The sequence below is a fragment of the Pantherophis guttatus genome, chromosome 1 (genome assembly GCF_059756535.1).
Source record: "Pantherophis guttatus breed Tessera chromosome 1, ASM5975653v1, whole genome shotgun sequence".
Lineage (NCBI taxonomy): Eukaryota > Metazoa > Chordata > Lepidosauria > Squamata > Colubridae > Pantherophis > Pantherophis guttatus.
In genome coordinates, this window is record NC_142063.1 from 300,563,743 (window position 1) to 300,583,638 (window position 19,896).

Below are 19,896 nucleotides of genomic sequence, written 5' to 3' on the forward strand. Positions count from 1 at the left end.
TACTAAATAACATAGGAAAAATAGAAACTCAATAAAAGCCAGTATTCTACCATACAACCCTCATTAGTTTAGCATGCTGATATCTGCTAAATCTTGAGTTATATTACTATATTTTGAAACATCAATGGTCATAAAGAACCTGGGTCTTAGATCTCACACCAAAGCAAAAGTAAGAATGAGAAGAATATTAAATTGTGAGGTTATGCAGTGAGCATTATTCAGGTATTCATTGAAACAATATTGTCATAAGAAAAATCCATTATTATAGTGCTAAGAAAAAGGGTTTCTGGATTATTTACAAAAAAATTCTTCAGTAAAATGGATGAAGGGAGGAAAATATAAGAAGCTTAAAACAAATGAAGTCCAAGAGGGTGTAACAATAACTCCTGTTTTCCATTCTACTTTAAAATATAGTTATTTTTAACTTAATGTCATGTGTGGTCTTAGCCATAGCTTAGCATTATATGTAAACCATACTATGCTTATTTATCAACAAATCATGGTTTAAAAGAGTTTTGGGACACCTTTGGGTATCATGAGATTATTTTAAGCTTTTATGAGAGTACAAAAGTTACAGTAGGTGTAGGAATGATGTGGAATAGTTGAGACCTTGTCACATATATGTCTGGGCCAGTGGTGGGTTGCTCCCGGTTCGCACCGGTTCGCAAGAACCGGTAGTAAAAATTTGTAGTAGTTCGGAGAACTGCTTACCCCGCCCACCTCATCAGAGGCCAGTTTATCAGGCAGCTCTTTGCGCAACCATCAGGTGTTTCTGATTTTTCTTTTTTTATGGTATTGTTTCTGTTTGGGCCTTTAGTATCCCTTTTTTTCAGAGTTTCCCAAGCATCCTGAATGATTTTTCTCTCTAGGATTTCCATCCATAGAATCTTTCCTATTCTTTCTCCTCGTTTGTTGAAGTCAGCTCTCTTAAAATCTAGAACACTAGTCTGACTTTGTAAAGTTCCCTTATCTTCTATTATGACATGGTCACTTCTACTCCCTTAACCATTTCATCCCTATTAGTAAGTATCAAGTCCAGTATACCTGACCCTCTACTTCTCTCCTCTCTTTTTTCGATGATGAAATTGTCAGCTAGGAAACTGTTCAATCTACCAGTTGCTGCAGTTTCTTTCCCAATTGATTTCAGGGTAATTAAAGTTCTCCATTATCACAATGATGTGTTTTCTGCACACCTCAGCTAACTGCTCTACAAAAAAGTTCATCTATTTCCTCTATTTGGTTGAGTGACCTGTAGTATACACGTACAACAATGTTGTTTCTTTTTGCCTTGATATTCACCCAGATCCTTTCCAAAAGGCTTTCATCCTTGGGGCAAGGCAAAGTTCATGTAAATCTCTGTCAATACTCCAAACCATTCTGCTTTTCTTGCAAATTCTGTATCATGGGGCTTCAATGGCTAACCAAAACATCTTTCAAGCATTCCTGAATGTGCATTTCACACTATCCCTATAATTCTGCAGTTTGGGAAAAGCAACAACCTGAAAGCAAAAGCTAGAGGAGTTGTCACAAATGATCAAAACAGCATCTCTCATTGGAGATTTAATTTCAGCAATGTAATTGAAAATGGCCCATGCATTATTGTCTATAAACTGCAGAAGGAAAATGATACTCTTAAATGACTCTGACTTCATTTAAGTAGTGACCTGTTCATTAGCACTGTGAAATGGAAAAGGAAATCCATTTTAATGTTCAAGATGATTTAATTTTGTAATACATAAAATTCTGCAAGTCATACATCTTATTTTTCTATTGCGCCACTCTTTTGCACATTTTGACTCTTACTGCCACCTTCCCTTCATGGTGAATCTGCACAACTCTACACCAGCCAGCTTATCCATGGCTTTGGATAAACTCAATTGCAAATTTTAACACGCTGATGTTGATGATAACTCTGTTGGTGCTAGATCAGGAAGGACTAAACATTCCAAAGAAAAAAAGCACTATGAGTTTTCAGTAGGAAAAATACTTTAGAAATCTATAGTGTTTTATTTTCTGAAGAACTAGAGAATTGTTTACTTAGGCATTACATTATTCATATGAAAGCATTCATACTTTTGTGGTGCCTTAGGTGGTCCTTGGATGAAACATGACCAGGAAATTTCAGGGCTATAGATTAGATTGGGAAGTAATAAAACAAAAACAAACAAAAAAAAACCTTAGAAGGTGGCAATGTAAAGGAAAATATATGGCTATGCCAGGGGTGTCTCAGGAATTCTGGGAGTTGAAGTCCACAGGTTGTAAAAGGGCCACAGTTGCCCACCCCTGGGCTATGCTAAAGTATTCAGCATTACAGAATGAAGGCACCTTGGACGTGTTCTAGTCCAATATCCCTGCTGAAGCAGGAGATCCTACATCAGTGTTTCTCAACCTTGGTAGCTTGAAGATGGGTGGACTTCAACTCCCAGAATCCCCCAGCCAGCAGCTCTGGGAGTTGAAGTCCACCCATCTTCAAGCTTCCAAGGTTGAGAAACACTGCCCTACACCATCCCAGTTAAGTCGCTGTCCAGTCTCCTTAACAGCCTCCAGTGAAGGAGCACCCACAACTTCTGAAGGCAATCCAATTCCTTCCATGATTAATTGTTCTAACTGTCAGGAAATTTCTCCTTTGTTCTAAGTTGCTTTTCTCTTTGATTAGTTTCCATCCATTGTTTCTCGTCTTGCCTTCTAGTGCTTTGGAGATTAGGCTTACTCTCCCTTCTTCGTGATAGCCCCTCAGATATTGGACCACTGCTAATCATGTCAACCCTAGACCTTCTTTTCACTAGAGAAGACAACCCTAATTCCTGCAACTGTTCTTTATATGTTTTGGCTTCCAGTCCCCTAATTATCGTATTCATCAGAGTTGATATAGACCTGAGGGAATCATTGTCTTTACTACTTTACTCATTTCCTCACCAATTTGTATAGTTTGGCAGTTTGCTTTTATCATTGAAACTGTAAATGAAAGTTGTAATTGTTGATTTCAGTTATGGCTCTGGAGTGCTACCGTGTTTCCCCAAAAATAAGACCCTGTCTTATATTTTTTTGAACCCCGAAATAAGCGCTTGGGCTTATTTTCAGGAAGGTCTTATTATTTTGGGGTGTGTGGAGCAAGATGGGGCTCCTCTTGCCATCTTACCTGATTTCCAGCTCTGCATTTAAATATTTTTGGGGAGGGCTTATTTTCGGGGGGAGGCTTATTTCAGCGCATGCGCTCAAAAGCCCGATTGGGCTTATTATCAGGGGATGTCTTATTTTCAGGGAAACAGGGTATTTTTATTGTGTTGTATTTGTTTTTTAAATAATTCATTATTTCTACTATGTCTGTAGCCCTAGACTTTCAGATAAGGAAAAGAACATAGGAAATGTAGTCTAAAGAAAAAAAAAGGAAATAAATAAAATAAAAATCAACAATAATTTTCCTTCTCCTCCTCCTCCTCCTCCTCCTCCTCCTCCTCCTCCTCCTCCTCCTCCTCCTCCTGCTGCTGCTGCTGCTGCTGCTGGAGTCCTTCAGAAGCACAGCACTATTACTTGCAGAAATGCCAGACCAGGCCAGGAGAGGCTGATCTAGTTTTCAGATCAGAATGCTTGCAGAATGATGGTGTGCCTTATCAGATATTTTTCCTGCATAGCACACCCAGAAGAAATACATAAATGGGCAGAGACATTCCCTATCAGATGGATATTCTCCTTAAGCCGTGAATGCAGTTACAAGCCCATCCAAAAGTTCTGCTGAAGTATATTTTTTTACCATGAAGAGGTTTGAAACGATTAAATACATATTAATTTAATTTAAATAAATTTGAGTTTTTGACCTAGTTAAACCACCCTTAGGTTGTGTCCTTCCCAATATGGGTGATTTTCAGAAGTCAGACCTGGTAGTGTTTGGATGGCAGTAGCATCAGGAAGTCTCAGGCTGTAATCTAGACTGGGAAGTGGAAAATCATCCCAATAGGATATGCATTGGCAAATTATTTTCAAATTCTTGCCAAGAACGTAATGTGGAGGCACCCATGAAGCCACCAAAAGTAAAGCTTAGGTGTAGGAAAACTTTTTTTTTTTTTGCCATTCAGAGTGACACAGAATTATCTGTTTTATTCCTTCGTAAAAATGGGCAAGATTATAAATAATTTAATTTTGGAGGATTGCATTTCTGAGTCGGCACTATCAAAAGATATTTTGTGAATCAACAACAACAACATCCCAGTTCTGTTGTTAGAAACAGCTGTGTGGTTAGGTAATATATATGAGTTGAATGGAGTCAAGCTGGCTGGCTGCCATTTGGAATTGTAAAGCTGTAACTATAATTTGAAAGATATAAGCATAACTCCTTCAAACCCACTACTGAAGCCCAGTTGCAGCAAATCATTCAGCTAGATGTAGATGTGATGGATGCATTCTAAGTTCTCCTTCTTTTATATAGTTGTGATATCAGCACCAGAATTAGAACTACAGATTGAGTGTCTCCTTTTGGATTGTCAATCATGTTTCTTATTAAATTGATATAACACAATGATGAATGACAGTTCTAATATTGCATATTTAACATTCTGTACATTAATTTTTAACACTCCTGTTAAAACTGGAAGGAAGGATAATTTAAAATCTTAGTAGCAAAATCTTCCCTGTTTATGCTTGGATATTACGAGTTAGTTTGGCTGAACCTCCCAACATCCCCTTCTCTGACCAGCTGGGGAATTCTTAGCCTTTAACCAAAGGATCATTCATTTGAATCCAACTGTAAAAAAATAGAAAGGAAGCTGTTTTAGATCTTTCTGCTTAAAGCTCAGAAATACAGAAGTTAGTCAAGCTTTTGCAAATCCTGAAATTTAGAGAACAGCTGTGCAACCATGCAGTCTTGCATACAAGGAAGATTTTAATGAGGAATACCTTATGAAATCAATGAAGCCAAAGCTCTAGATTTAAAAAGCAATTGATTGTCAATAGGGAATTATAGAAAAAGCAAGGAGAAGAAACAATCACACATAGATCAGTCCAAATGAAATCAAGCTAGTCAGCCTACTTTTAAACCAGATGCTGGGTTTCAGCACATATTCAAAGTTTATTGCAGAAAGATAGTTGGAAAGAATTCAGTTATATTAGATCTAACATATTACTACCGGTATGCTGGAATGGCCCCTCTGTTTGGTCACATGTTTTACTCACAGAGCTTTATAAAATTGATCCATTGAATTTAAATATGATGAAAAAGTGTTCTGCCTTAAATTTTGGCCAGTCCAATAAAATACCTTAGCAGTTAGGTACTTAGCAGTTATTTTACGCATGCATTTATTAAACCTATTTATATGTATTTGAGTGATCCCAAGAAGCTGGTTTATGGTAATTTACACTGATCAAATAAATAGCAGTCCAAACAATAACATATCAAGCATCATAAAAACAATTTAAATCTTTTAAAACAATAAAATAATAGACAAAGACAAAAATATGGCAGCAATATTAACAACAAAATTAAAATCTTGTCATGGTAAGGCTGAAATAAACAAAACAATACAAATATTTTAAAAAATAAAACAGACCACCAAAAAGGCTGAACAAACAAATTAGTGGAAATAATTTCCTAATTGTAGTGCTGCTTCAAAAAACACTTTGCCCTTGTAGATTTAAAGCAAAGTTCTCTCCCCCCTCCCCCGGTCTTTATTGTAATGTTATAAACCTGGATATGTTGTGTTATTTCAATGCAGATTTCAGTGCAATAATATTTATGAAATAAGATTAAAAATTATGAATGTTCCATTATTTGAAAGCTTAAAGTATTGAGAGTAAGATTTTTTTTAAAAAAAATCTATAATATTAATAGTATTTTAGTATGTCAGTATTACAACCAAAAACTTTTCATTCAAGATTGAGTATAGCATAAAAAAGAGCCTCATTCAAATCACAGTTGTAGTTACTAGACAACCCACGACTCATTGGGTCATCCATTTTTCCAGGTGTAATATAAGTTGGTGCTATTTCCCTTCCTTTCACAATCCTCAGGAGAGCTTTGGTGAAGCCCCCTCCTTGTCTACCTTCTCCTCTTCTGCTGATCTGTGGAACTACCTGCCATTTTGCTGAAGAGAGAGGGAACAAAAGGAGAAATATACCACAAGGAAAACTGAACCCCATTTACAGGAGTGGGTTCTACTTACCTTTACTACCAGTTCACAACGAGAGTGGGCGTTTCTGCGCATGCACAGATCATCAACTATGACATCCGGGCGGGTGGGTGGAGCCTCCTGCCGCTTTTACTACTGGTTCTATAGAACCGGACAGAACCGGGAGCAACCCATCACTGCCCATTTCCCATCCTGGTGTATTGGGGATGGGGAAAATATTTATAATTAGTTTCTGATGGCAACTGTAGGTTTGCAAGGCAGAATAGCTGGGTATAGCACAGAATAATCTTCTGCGCTTACATTTTTTTCCCTGTCTACTTTTCCTTCTTTCAAGGAGAACTTTTTAAACTTAGAGTAGCTTTCATTCAGTTATGGGGGGGGGGGGAGGCGTGATGGCTCAGTGGTTAAAGGCACTAAACTTGTCAGCTGGAAAGTCAACAACCTAGATTTGAGACCCAAGCGCCACATGACGAGATGAACTCCCCTTATTTGTACTAGGTCCTGCCCATCTAGCAGTTTCAAAGAATGCAAATAGATAAAAAGGTACCACTTTGGTGTTCTGTGTGGCTCGGCATATAGTCATGCTGGCCACAGGATGATGGGAATGTCTTCAGACAACGCTGGCTCCCTTGGCTAAGAAATCGAGATGAGCACCAACCCCTAAAGTAAACATGACTGCTGTTGTGACTCTGACCCCCGAGCCCATTTTGTCAGAGGGAGAAGACTCCGAAAGTGAAGGAGAGGAGTTGTCAATGCCTCCCTCTCCAGGACCCTCCTCTCTGGCAATGCCTCAGGTGTCCTCCGAAGGCCAAGAGATAGGCCAGGAGCCAGGCACTTCCGAGCAGCCGCAGTTAGACAGCGATGGAGATGAGTCTTGGCTGGATCCCCGACAGTGTTGGAAAGATAAGCATGCGCAGCAGAGAAGGAGGCGTGCCAGAGATTAAGCTGAGTAACTGGACCACACCCCACAGGGGATAAAAGGGGGTGTGGTGGCCATTCAGGCCTTGTGACAGACAAAACTGAAAAGCTAGCAAGTCATACTGCGTTTCTGGAACTTCGTTATATGCCCTCCTTGGATTTATTATAGACTGGACTTGACAATTCTTTGGCTTTGTGGACTTATTTTGGTTTATCGGACGGAGGAGAAAAACCTTCCTTTGTGAGTAAAGTTTTTGGCAGGCAGCTACTGGGTTGCTTCCAATTCTGTTATCTCAAAGGAATTCCTGACTGCTGGTTTTATTAACTCCTGGCTGACTTTTTGTGTGCGTGTGTGAGACGGGGACAGAACAACTGCACAGGGGAAACATTTACCTTTTCCATTCAGATACTGTAAATATAGGACTGTTAAATCAGAGTTTATTGTACATATTTAGCGAGTTTGTCCTAGAAGAGAATAGGTTTATGTCTTTATAGATCATACATGAAATACAGAGGTGGTGTTCAGAGGTTCTGACCAGTTCTGGAGAACTATTAGCGGAAATTTTGAATAGTTCAGAGAACCGGTAAATACCTCTGACTGGCTCCGCCCCATCTATTCTCTGCCTCCTGAGTCCCAGCTGATTGGGAGGAAATGGGGATTTTGCAGTAACCTTCTCCTGGAGTGGGGAGGAAATGGAGGTTTTACAGTATCCTTCCCCTGCCATATCCACCAAGCCACGCCCACCAAGCCACACCTACAGAACTGGTAGTAAAAATTTTTGAATCCCACCACTCATGATACATTGTGCATGCAACCTGCATTCTTTTGAAAAATATCTGTTTAAAATTATGAAAAAACATGACTCCACCCAGCTAAGACCTACACATGTCACATAGATATACACAGTTTTCTTCCATTATTTATTCTTTTTTTTTTAAATTTGATTTATATGCCGCCCTTCTCCGGAGACTCAAGGCGGCTTACAGTGCGTTAAGCAATAGCCTTCATACTTTTGTATATTTATACAGAGTCAGCTTTTTGCCCCCACAAACTGGGTCCTTATTTCATTCCCCTCAACAGCCTATTATATATGACTGTTCATGGACAGGACCATGAAGAAGCATTGTGTCCTATCCCTTGCTCAGTGCAGAAATATCAATGAAAGCAACCCCAACAGCAGCATTTCTGTTTCCATTAGGAGTAGAAAACTCAGTGATTAATTTCTTGTCAAGGCCAATGGGAAAAGAGGCCAGAATTCCCTGTCATCCTGGAGCTGTATATTTTCACGTTCAAGGATTTATGCTCTCTGGCAATATTAAAAGAGCTTTGAGAAAGAAAAAAAGAATAATTGGTAAACAATGTGATAGTAACTGGAAGTTTACTAGAAAGAAAAGAAATGAGGGAAAACTATTAAGATGCTGACTTGCAAAAATAATCATTCCCCAAATATGAAATGTTACAATCCTAGAAAAATATACAGTTGTTCATTTTCCAACTGGAAATAAGCTACATATTTTTTCATATTGCAACTTTTTATGTGATAGTAGATGAATATTGAAATACTGCATGTTAACACAGTTTTTTTCCCCATTATGTTGGCTATTTGTAATGCTATATAATAAAATACCTTCTTTTCCTTTTTCAGTTTATTTTATTTTGTAGCTAGGTAGGTAATATATCAAATATCAGATATTTTTGGGATTTATTGGATCAACTTAATTACAGTGGTGATGAGTGCAAAATCTGAAGAGCAAAGTTAAGCATTGATCATCCTGGAGATGGAATGGGACAACTTGCCACAGCCAACTCGCCATGGTCATCTCGCCACGGCCAACTCACCACGAGACAACTCGCTGCGGGACAATTCCACACAGGATAACTCAACTGTGCTGAATTGTGTAACTAGATCAAAATGAAAACAAGGTTGATGAAACAGTGGTGGATAACATTTATTGCACTGAGTTTCCTGTGTGAAATTGTCCCGCAGTGAGTTTGTCCCATTGCCAGTTGGACACAATGAGTTGTCCTATGGCAATTTGGCTGTGGCAAAATGGCTGTGGTGATATGGCTGTAGTGAGTTGGCGTCAGTGAGATGACCATGGTGAGTGAATTTTCCTAGATCGACCTAGAGAAGGTCTAGCTACATGGCTATCTACTCTTGAGTTGAAAACACATAATCAGTCAACTGTGCTTTTCCTTTTTCCTTTTTTGCTTGTTAGTTGTTTAAAAATGGTAAAAACTAAGGATATTTAATAATTTGTTTTATAAATGCAGAAGACTTGAAGAAGTGGGTCACAAAGGCATGGAGCTAAAAACTTTATACAGAAACATTGGTGGGTCAGTTTATCTTAATGTGCATATAAGTCTTCGCTGCTCTCACTGTCTCTTCAGTAAGTAACTAATAGCAAAGTAAAGATCATTCATGCAGGAATACAATGCCTTTGAGCAAGTATAATTATAATGTAGAGTGTGGAATTATAATTAACAATTGGAACACATGTTTGGAGTGCCTTGATGAAAATGAAATATTAGGCTCAAAGTGGAAAAGGTGCTCAATTAAGCCCAATTTTGCTGAAAATGTTATTACAGACTGTGTACCAAGGCCATTAAAATCACCAGTCTTAAATATACCTAATTTATTGTTGGGTTTTGGCCATAAAACTGCTGATACAGTTCTACAGAGGAATTATTGAGTCTGTCATCTGCACATCTATAACTATGTGGTGTGGTTCTGCAACCCAACAAGACAGACACAGACTTCAGAGGATAATTAGAACTGCAGAAAAAACAATTACTACCAACCTGCCTTCCATTGAGGACCTGTATACTGCACGAGTCAAAAAGAGGGCTGTGAAAATATTTACAGACCACTCTCATCCTGGACATAAACAGCCCTCTATGGAAAAAGAGATGCCAGATGTTCAGACTGACTTTAGAAAAGGCCAAGGAACTTGAGGTATTAATGCTGACGCACACTGGATAATTGAGAAAGCCAAAGAATATCCAAAAGAAGTCAGATTGTGCTTCATCAATTGCAGAAAGACCTTTGATTGTGCCAATCATGTCAAGCTGTGGAAAGTGCTCAGTCAAATTGGAATCCCATAACATCTCATTGACCACATGAGAAACTTAGATACAAATCAGGAAGCCACATTACAAACAGAACATGGTGAAATACTCTGGCTCCAGGTTGATATATTCACCAATATACTGAATACAGGGAAGCCAGATTGGAAGAAGGTGAGCATGGTTTTAACGTCGTTGTTGTTAGTTGCGAAGTCATGTCCGACCATCACGACCCCATGGACAACGTTCGTCCAGGCCTTCCTGTCCTCTACCATCCTCTGGAGTCCATTTGAGCTCACCTCGAAACCTGACACCTACTGCTTCAGTGACTCCATGCAGCCACCTCATTCTCTGTCGCCCCCTTCTTCTTTTGCCCTCAATCTTTCCCAGCGTTAGGCTCTTCTCCAGTGAGTCCTTCCTTCTCATTAGATGGCCAAAGTATTTGAGTTTCATCTTCAGGCTCTGGCCTTCTAAAGAGCAGCCAGGGTTGATCTCCTCTAGGACTGACCGATTTGACTTTAGCTGTGCTGATAACACTATCCTGATAACCGAAAATGCAAAGGATCTGCAAGTCCTATTTATAAAAGTCAGGAGCAGAATGGAAAAAACGAGAATGGCTAATAGCTTATAAGATAATAGGATAATAGCTTAGAAGAAAAACCTAAAATGGATGCTGATCAAAAGTATGGTAATGCAGAAAATCTGCAACAGAAGATTGAAAAAGAGATTTTAATGGTACAATATAATTTCACAGAATATGCGATAAGATTAAGAGGTTTGCAGGAAAATAATAGAGATGATTTAAGGAAAATATCTTCTGAATTTCTAGCTGGGATTCTAAAGGTTCAACCTGACGAAGTGTTTTGTAGGATTGACAGAGTTTATCGAATCAACTCCTGGATTGCCAAGCAAAGGCAATTGCCTAGAGACGTGGTGATTTATTTTACAGATAAGGAAATTAGGAATAATATCGTGCAAAATTCCTTCAATTCTAATTTGCAATTGTATGGAAGAAAGATTTGGATTTACAAGGAACTCCCACCTAAGATATTGATGGAAAGGAAGAAATTTGGTTTTTTGGTGAATGAGTTAAAAAAGAGAAATATTTCATTCAGGTGGGACGCCCCAGTTGGTATTATATTTAGATACCAAGGAGAAAGATATCAGCTAAATACTGTTGAAAGAGCGGAAGAATTTTATCAAAATAGGTTGAAAATGAACTTAACATCTTCAGGTATAATACAGGACAAGCAGAAGGAGCCAGAAATAAAGGTAAAATATCGAATTATAGAGACTGTACCAGATGAATTGCCTTTGGATTTATTGGATACCCCAGCTGGACTATCTACAAATTTGAGAGAAGTGGCATCTAATTTTAATGTGATGACTTATCAAGGCAAGGATAAGCATGGAAACCTACTAGGGGATATACAAGGGATAAAAAAGAAACATGAGATACAAAAACAAAACCAACAAGACCAATCTACAAAGCAGAATAAAAACCGACCAGATGATACACAATTTGTAGAAAGGAAACCAGGATGGAAACCAAACCCACAAAAAGAAAAGAAAAAGAGAAATAGGTGGCATAAAAATAGAAATTTTTAAATTAGGCAACAGTGAAGCCAGTGACTTTAAAATATGAATGATTATGTGTAAACACAGAAGAGGCGACGTATTGGTTAATTTCATCCTGAGGATTGTGGCAGATCTCTGCATGGCCGTAATTTGGGGACGTGAAATGAGCCTTAAACTGATGGATTTGAATTATCCATTTTGGAATTTCTCTTTGTGTTGATAAACATATTATACTATCTTGAATCACAAGGCAAGAGAATGATGTTGGGGCATGCAGAAGATCGGGTTGTTACCCACTACGATGATGGGAATTAATAATCCTGATGAAACCCACAATTATTACTATATGGAATATAATTATAATGTCACTCGGGTGGTTGTTTTTACTTTTATACATATAAGAAGATATTTACTACTGATGGGGGCAGATATGATTGAAGATCCTGAATAAACTGTTGCACCAGCAAGCTATGTTACCCGATTATGGAAGTTGGTTCTACCAATCCAGTGGAAAGACCTCAAAGAAGATACTATATGGATTATAAATTTAAAGTCATTGTCTTTTCTTTTTTTTTTATTTAGATATAATGGAAAATATAGACATATATTTTTAAGTAGTGTGGGCAGTGAATCAAAGATATTAAGAAATGTTGTGTATGGTAATTTTGTATGATAGTGGGTGAATAAGCTAGTTAGTAGATTGATTAGTCTAAGAAAAGGGATTTTTAAGTGATATATTTAGGGGAGTGGAGGAAATGGATAGAGTGGAATAAATGTTAAATTAGATTTTATGGGGAAGGCCGCTTTGAAATGTTATAGTAACATATATAGAAGATTAAATGTTAAAGTAGGACTTATCGTATAGTTTTAAAGTGGAAAAGTTATTCTATAATGTTATAGTATAATGTCTTTTTTTCCCCCTTTCTTTTCTCTTTTCTGAAATGTATGGATAAAGGGGGATGTTATAATATTAATAATATTTTTAGTAAGTAAAGGTCAATATCTAGAGGAGGGAGTAAGTAATCTGTTATGAATTAGGGTTTTTTTTTGTTATGAAGAAGTCACAGGGGGGATGGGTGGGGAGGGGGGTTAGGGAGGGGGAGGGAGAGGGGGAAAAAAAAGGGGGAAAAATTTGTATTTGAAAACTTTTTCAATAAAAAAAAAAAAGAAAAAACGAGAATGAAATTAAAAGGAAGTAGATCAAATTAATAACAACATGTACAACACAGGAAGTCCTTGACTTATGACCACAACTGAGCCCAACACTTTGTTGCTAAGCGAGATGTTTGTTAACAGAATTTTGCCCCATTTTTGACCTTTCTTGTCACCATTAAGTGAATAACTGCAGTGGTTAAGTTAGTAACACGGTTGTTAAGTGAATCCGGCTCCCTCATTGACTTTGCTTATCAGAAGGTTGCAAAAGACGAACCATCATAAATATGAGTCAATTGCCAAGTGTTTAAATTTTGATCACATGACCATGGGGATGTCATAACAGTCGTAAGTGTGAAAAACGGTCATAAGACACTTTTTTCAGTGTTGTAACTTTGGTCACTAAACAAATTCTCATAAGTTGAGGACTACCTGTAATCAATCTTAGAACTGACAATGAAAATACTGAAATGGCGGATAGCTTCTGATTTTTATGATCAACCGTCAACAGTTAAGGAACAAGCAGTCAAGAAATATACCACAGATTAGGACTTGGTGCAGCAGCCATGGTGGAGGTCTTTGAAAAGGTACTGAAATGCTGTGATAATGTATCATAGAGCGAATGATCCTAAAAAGATCCCTAAGATAAATGATTGCTCAATGTCCTGCTTGTTCAGATGGTGGTGGCTTCATTGTCAGACCACTCTGAGAAAATAATTCAGACATTGTTATTCCTCCTTCTATTCTGAACATTTCCCGAGAAGAGTAAATATTTTAAAAACAGGACAGTATCTTTATTGAGATCTGGATTGAAACTGAGATCACATTGAATTGGTCTTTCTTTGCAAGATGACATTGTTCATCCTCTCCAAAGGATCCTGATTTAGGCTTTCTCAATTTTGCTTTCTCTTAGGTAGTTGTTAGGTAGTTGCTACCTGAGAACCATTTCTTAAAATTTGCATCTTTTATGTTTTCCTTCTCTGAATTTCCGTCACATGAATGCATGTGTATAGCACCTGTAAATTATTGTATCTTTTATCTTCAATTTCTTCTATGATTTTTTTAATCATAAAAATGATTTTATGATTTTATTTATCTGTATAAATAATTGGCTGCTGAGCCTAAATCAAGACTATTTATCACTTTTTGGTTATTGATGCCTTCTTATCGTTGCCAAGTCATAATTTTTCCTTTTCAAGCTTCTAAATATAGTACGCATTTTTGCTCCATTGCTATCTATTTATGAATATATTCCAGGGACAGGATACTCTAATTTAGTGATCTATACCCTCACAATTGGGCAATTACCTCACTGACACTGCATGCTACATCTTCTACCTTTAAATATGGTCCAAGAGTTGCATTTGAATGCTGCTGTCTGGTTGTTGTTTGGCCAAATATGTTCTCAAATTTCAGGTATGTCAAAAGGTTGAGAATGCTAGTCTATTTGTTTGATGTATTTTTGGCACTTTTAAATTTATCCTTTTATTCCCTTTTCCCCTTTATGATAATTTGTATTTTAATGTTTCTTTTTGAAATTTAATAAATATATACTTTTTTTTTTTAAAAAAAGAAAGTTTCACTACCAAAAAGATAGCAATAGCACTTAGACTTATATACCGCTTCATAGTGCTTTTACAGCCCTCTCTAAGCAGTTTACAGAGTCAGCCTATTGCCCCCAACAATCTGGGTTCTTATTTTACCCACTTCTGAAGGATAGAAGGCTGAGTTAACCTTGAGCCAGTGAGATTTGAACTGCTGAACTGCTGCTAGCAGTCAACTGATGTAGCCTGCAGTACTGCACTCTAACCACTGCGCCACTTTGGCTCTTATCCAAGATTCCATGGACTCACTGGGAGTTGGGTGGTATATAAATTTAATAATAAAAGTATTAATAAAGCAGTAAATGTATTAAATACTTGAAAGATTGTCTTCCCCAAGAGACCGCAGCTGTGATATAAGGATATCTGCAAGAGGGATCTAAAGGCTTTGGGAATGGACATTAACAACTGGGAAACCTTGACCTCTGATCATTCAGCTTGGAGGCTAAAGATGCAGCATGGCCTTCTCCAATTCGAAGAGACTGGTTCGGCAGGCTGAGGCAAAGAGGCAGTCCCGAACCAGCGAAATCTGGGGGCTGGGCAGGGGGCAGAATGTATCTGCCCTCAGTGTGAAAGGGATTGCCACTCTCGAATTGGCCTTTTTAGTCACACTAGATGCTGTTTAAGGACTTCTTTCCAGAGCACGATACCATAGTCTCTTGAGATTGAAGGATGCCAATGTCTTCCCTAAAATTCTTTACTATGATAAATTGGGGATGACTTGGTTATGGACACATGACATCTGGTTATGGGCACCTGAAAAATAAAACTATTGATGTTGGTACTATTCTGTGATTTTAGCCTGTAGAATGTTGACTCAAAGAAAGCTATTTTGGGAAATGCTGTCCTGTTTATTAAATTCTCTTCCAGGAGAAGCATGGCTGGCTTTTAGGTGTAAAAATAATTTACAATAGTCTTACTAGTACACGTGCAGAGCCATAATTGCTTCACAATCAAACTGGCTTCAAATTAACTCCATTCATTAACTATTTCTTTCTTTTTTTGTTTGTTTGACAAATTTATATAACCGCTCAACTCATACATAGGTGACTGCAGGCGGCTTACTTTGGTAATAATATACCTAATGTTGCATTTTTAAATTTTTTATCAGCCACTGAGCCTTTTTTTTCCTTACAATTTATGGCAATTTTCCTCTGTGCATTATGTTCTCTTCCAGAAAAAAGAACACTGTACAAATAAATAATATCCCATCTTAATCCTTTTTCCATAAGCACTTTGCTACTTTCTCTGCTGAGTGTGCAAAAAACACACTTGGTCACAATAATACAACTAAAAGAATGAAACACTGAGATGAGATCATGTACCTAAAATCTAAAAAAACTTGGTAGGGAGTAACAGCGGGATAATTTTGGCTGAAACTTAGCAAGTTTGACATTGTTTAATATAGAATGGGGGACCACCTAGGTCTATTGACTAAGTGAGATGTAAAATTATCATCATCACCACTATCCTGGATAAAAATTAAATCTCGTCCATCACTCTGCCAAGAAAAATACATGGATTTTTCCAAGAGCTGAGCGCATTCAAGGCCATCCTTTATCTTCAGCCATAATAGAGTTGGTAGATGCTTAATTTCCAGAGAGAAATTCTCTATTTGTTCAGTAGAGAAGCCTCCCAACCAAAACCTTTTTCTTTCTGATTTCTTTCTGATTAAATGAAGTTCCATAGGATGTCACAAAATCAAGATAACCATTACTGATGATCAGAGGAATTGCAACCAACTCTGGGAGGAGGCATGTTTTTGGTTTAAAAAACAAAATTTCTAGAATGATTGGCCATTTGAATCTATCTGTTTCTGCTGAGATATTTAAATGCTGGTCATTCATTCTTGGTTATTTTTATCTCAGAGATTAATTTTATTTTCAAGAATCTATTGCCTGTGATCCTTTCAACCCTATCCCAGAAAAAGAAAGATTGAAGATATTTTGATCCCAACTGCTGCACTTTAAGTTGTTTAGAACATGGTTGCTATATAATAAACCATCTCTCTATTAATGCTGATAATGCACATCACATGAACAACATCTTAGGGATACTTTAAAAATGGCCTCCTATTGGCATAAGGCTTTAGTCAATGGGCATTTCCTCGTGGAACTATTTCTACTCTCTACTCCCTTGTAAGCATTTCAAGGTAAACTTTGCAATCTACTTCATTCTTCCTGACAAGGAATTCTGGATTGAGGACCAGACAGATGACCTTGGAGAAGGAATTTACAGTCAGCAAAACAGAATTTAAGCCCAGGAAAAGAAGCAAATGTTGCAAAGAAATGTAAACTTGATTCTGTGGGTTCCCTGGTGTTCTCTGAGCTTGGTTGTTTTCTTGCAGATGTTTCATTACCAAACTAGGTAACATCATCAGAAACTTGATTCTCTGATATAAGAGAGGCTTTTAGGATTCCAAGATTCTGTTACTATAGCCTATATAAAGAGACGGAGTTTCAGCATGTCTTGTGGAGTCTTTTTCCTGACCTGTCCTAATTTGAAGGGCTAAACGTTGAGAATCATTCAGTGTGTCCTTCAGTCATCCAATAGAAGACTACAAAATTATCAGTGGGCTTCAGATATTTGAATTCCCATTCCTTACAGACAGGAGCAAAATAAATAACTGGCTCCCCCTTGTGCTTTCAGCATATATTGTTTGTCTTTGGCCAAGCCACAAAATATCTGAGTAGTTGATAAGGGGAAAGTTGTCTGGTGTCAAGGTAATATTTTTCTTGCATATAAATTTCTGTTAAAAGCTGTTCAGATGGCATGACATCGCAGATTTGCAATCCCAAGTAGGAACTTTCCCCAACATTTTAACTATGGTTCCAGAATGTGTGTGTGTACAGAAAGTGTGTGTAAAGCCTTGTACTCAGAGGTTGGATTGATACAATAGTTGGATCTGTGCATAAGTAGAGGTGGTCAGGGCAGTACATTTTTACAGGTATTATAAAACTGACTAGAAGGGTTAAGAAGAGATTTGCCAATAAAGTTCCCTATGAAATCCACCAGGAAGTAAGCTCAGGTAGTAGGGAGTAGGGAGAGACAATAGTTTTCAACTCAACTCAACTCAAATCAATCAAATCAAATCTTTATTGTCAGTACACAACATATGTCAGCATTCTAGAACAACCCAACTCCAATGAAAAACTCTGAGACAGGCATCATCTCAAAATTTCCATTTATTAGAGTAGGTATATTGGCACATCTGAGAAAACCTGAATCTGAGAGCTCTGGGTTTTTCCTCAGTAAATCAAAATCCCAAATCCAGCCCCCTGCACCTATCAGTCCATCACATGGCCCAATCACCATCCATCCCAACTTGAGCCATCACTGCAACCATTCTTCCCGCAGATGCAGGAACACCCTGACCTTGACCACAAGGAAGAATGCTATTATGTCTAATTACAAACACTCTACTAAATCCCCCCCTTCTATTTTCCCAAGCGCAAGAAGGTGGCAGCATGGAAGCTTCCGTTGTTAATATGGCTTCCAAAGCTGACAATGAGATTGGTTGAGTTCCCTCAGTGCACCCCCCCCAACACAATACAACTGGAAAATCAGCCTCCTCCCAGTGAAGATCCTACATGGAGTTAAGGCACACCTGAGCCAAAAGAAAATGGCTTCAGCTTCCCTTGGAAGACACTGATTTGGGAACATACAGGCCAGGGGTGGGTTCTAAAAATTTTTACTATCGGTTCTGTGGGCGTGGCTTATTTTGTGGGCATGGCTTGGTGGTGGGGTAATGTGACTGGGTGGGCATGGCCAACTTTTTTTTTTTTTTACTTTTAAAAGCATTTTTTCTACAACCTTAAGAGATTGCAGGAAAAAAAATGCTTTTAAAAGCCTCTGACGATCAGGCAGCTCAGCTGAGATCGCTAGAGGCTTTTAAAGGCATTTTTTTCCCCTACAACCTCTTCGGCTGATGAGGTTGTAGAAAAAATGCTTTTAAAAGCCTCTGATGATCCCAGATGAGCTGCACGATCATCAGAGGCTTTTTTTTTTTACTTTTAAAAACATTTTTTTTGGCCGAAGAGGTTGTAGAAAAAAATGCTTTTAAAAATAATAATAAAAAAAAGCCTCTGATGAGGTGGGTAAGTGAGCGGCGACCGAGCCGGGGACCGGTTCGGGGGCATGGCCATCCAATGCTATTACCGGTTCTCCGAACTACTACAAATTTTTACTACCAGTTCTTGCGAACCGATGCGAACCGGGAGCAACCCACCACTGATATAAGCATAGCACCAATACTGGCTTGGGTCAAACAACAGTAGTAGAAAGGCCCTAAATATACTTGCAGGAATAATGCAACTCAGGAACAAACCATTGAGGTTCAAGTCCTAATATTTCCTAATAGGGGTTGAAAAGAACTAATAAGCATAATAAGCATATAAGAGCCTTGGTAGGACAGGGGTTTAAGGCACCCTGTTATTAAGCTTATTAAGACCAGCTGCCTGCAATTACTGCAGGGTTCGAATCTCGCCAAGGCTCAAGGTTGACTCAGCCTTCCATCCTTTCTAAGGTAGGTGAAATGAGGACCCAGTTTGTGGGGGCAATAAACTGGCTTTGTATAAATATACAAAAGGATGAAGGCTATTGCTGAGCACATTGTAAGCCGCCCTGAGTCTTCGGAGAAGGGCGGCATATAAATCAAATGAAAAAAAAAAATAAGCATGAACTAATAAGCCCACCTTTTCATCTTTCAGCAAACTGGTCATGATTACTATCTCTCTTGTGGTAGCCATTTTGTAAATTGGCAGACTTCTGAGCAATTATTTTCTGAAAGCATTCAAGACCTGCTTTCAGAATTTTAAGTTTGCCTATCAGTCCCTGCCCATCCCCAATGGTCTTCTCAGCACATCCTATCTGGGTTAGGTAGAGCAACTTAGTATAATGGTTTCCTGAGAGCTCTGAACTGTATCGCTGGCAGAAATATTTCAAAATCTTTGACAGAGTTTTCCCCAGCAATACTTCCTGAGATTCCTTTTTAGGTGGAATTGCATCTCTTGCATGAAAGAATCAGACACTCTTGTTGAATATGGAGGCTTGTTTCTGGATCTGACATTTTCCTGAATCTCAGCTTCTCCTGTTGTGGCTTTTCAACTGTAACACTCTCTCTAAGCACATTTATTTGACTTTTATTGAAAATAATCTGATCTGCCAAGTGGAAAAAATCAGAGACCTTTTCATGCTCAAACTACTAAAGGCTTTTGTTGAGTTGGCTTTTGTTGAATTTCTTTCTGTCCATTGTTTATACGAGACATTTTTAACTTTTGTAAGGCTCCATGAACTTCTGTTTGGGAAAGGTAAGGTTACAAAAGTTAATAAATATATGCATTCTATTTACAGCATTGAAAGAAGCTGTGCCTATGTACAGTTTAGTGAATAGGAGGTAGTGATTTAAGGTGACATCAAGCTTGAATTGAATGAGTAGCCTCCAGGGTTAAAAAATGTTTCC

The 19,896-nt window shown here is 38.1% G+C and overlaps 1 protein-coding gene across 1 annotated transcript in view; it reads left to right on the plus strand.

Moving 5' to 3' along the window:
• Positions 1 to 19,896, plus strand: part of KCNH1 (potassium voltage-gated channel subfamily H member 1) — a 211,889-nt gene that overhangs the window by 86,638 nt on the left and 105,355 nt on the right. The window lies entirely within an intron of this gene.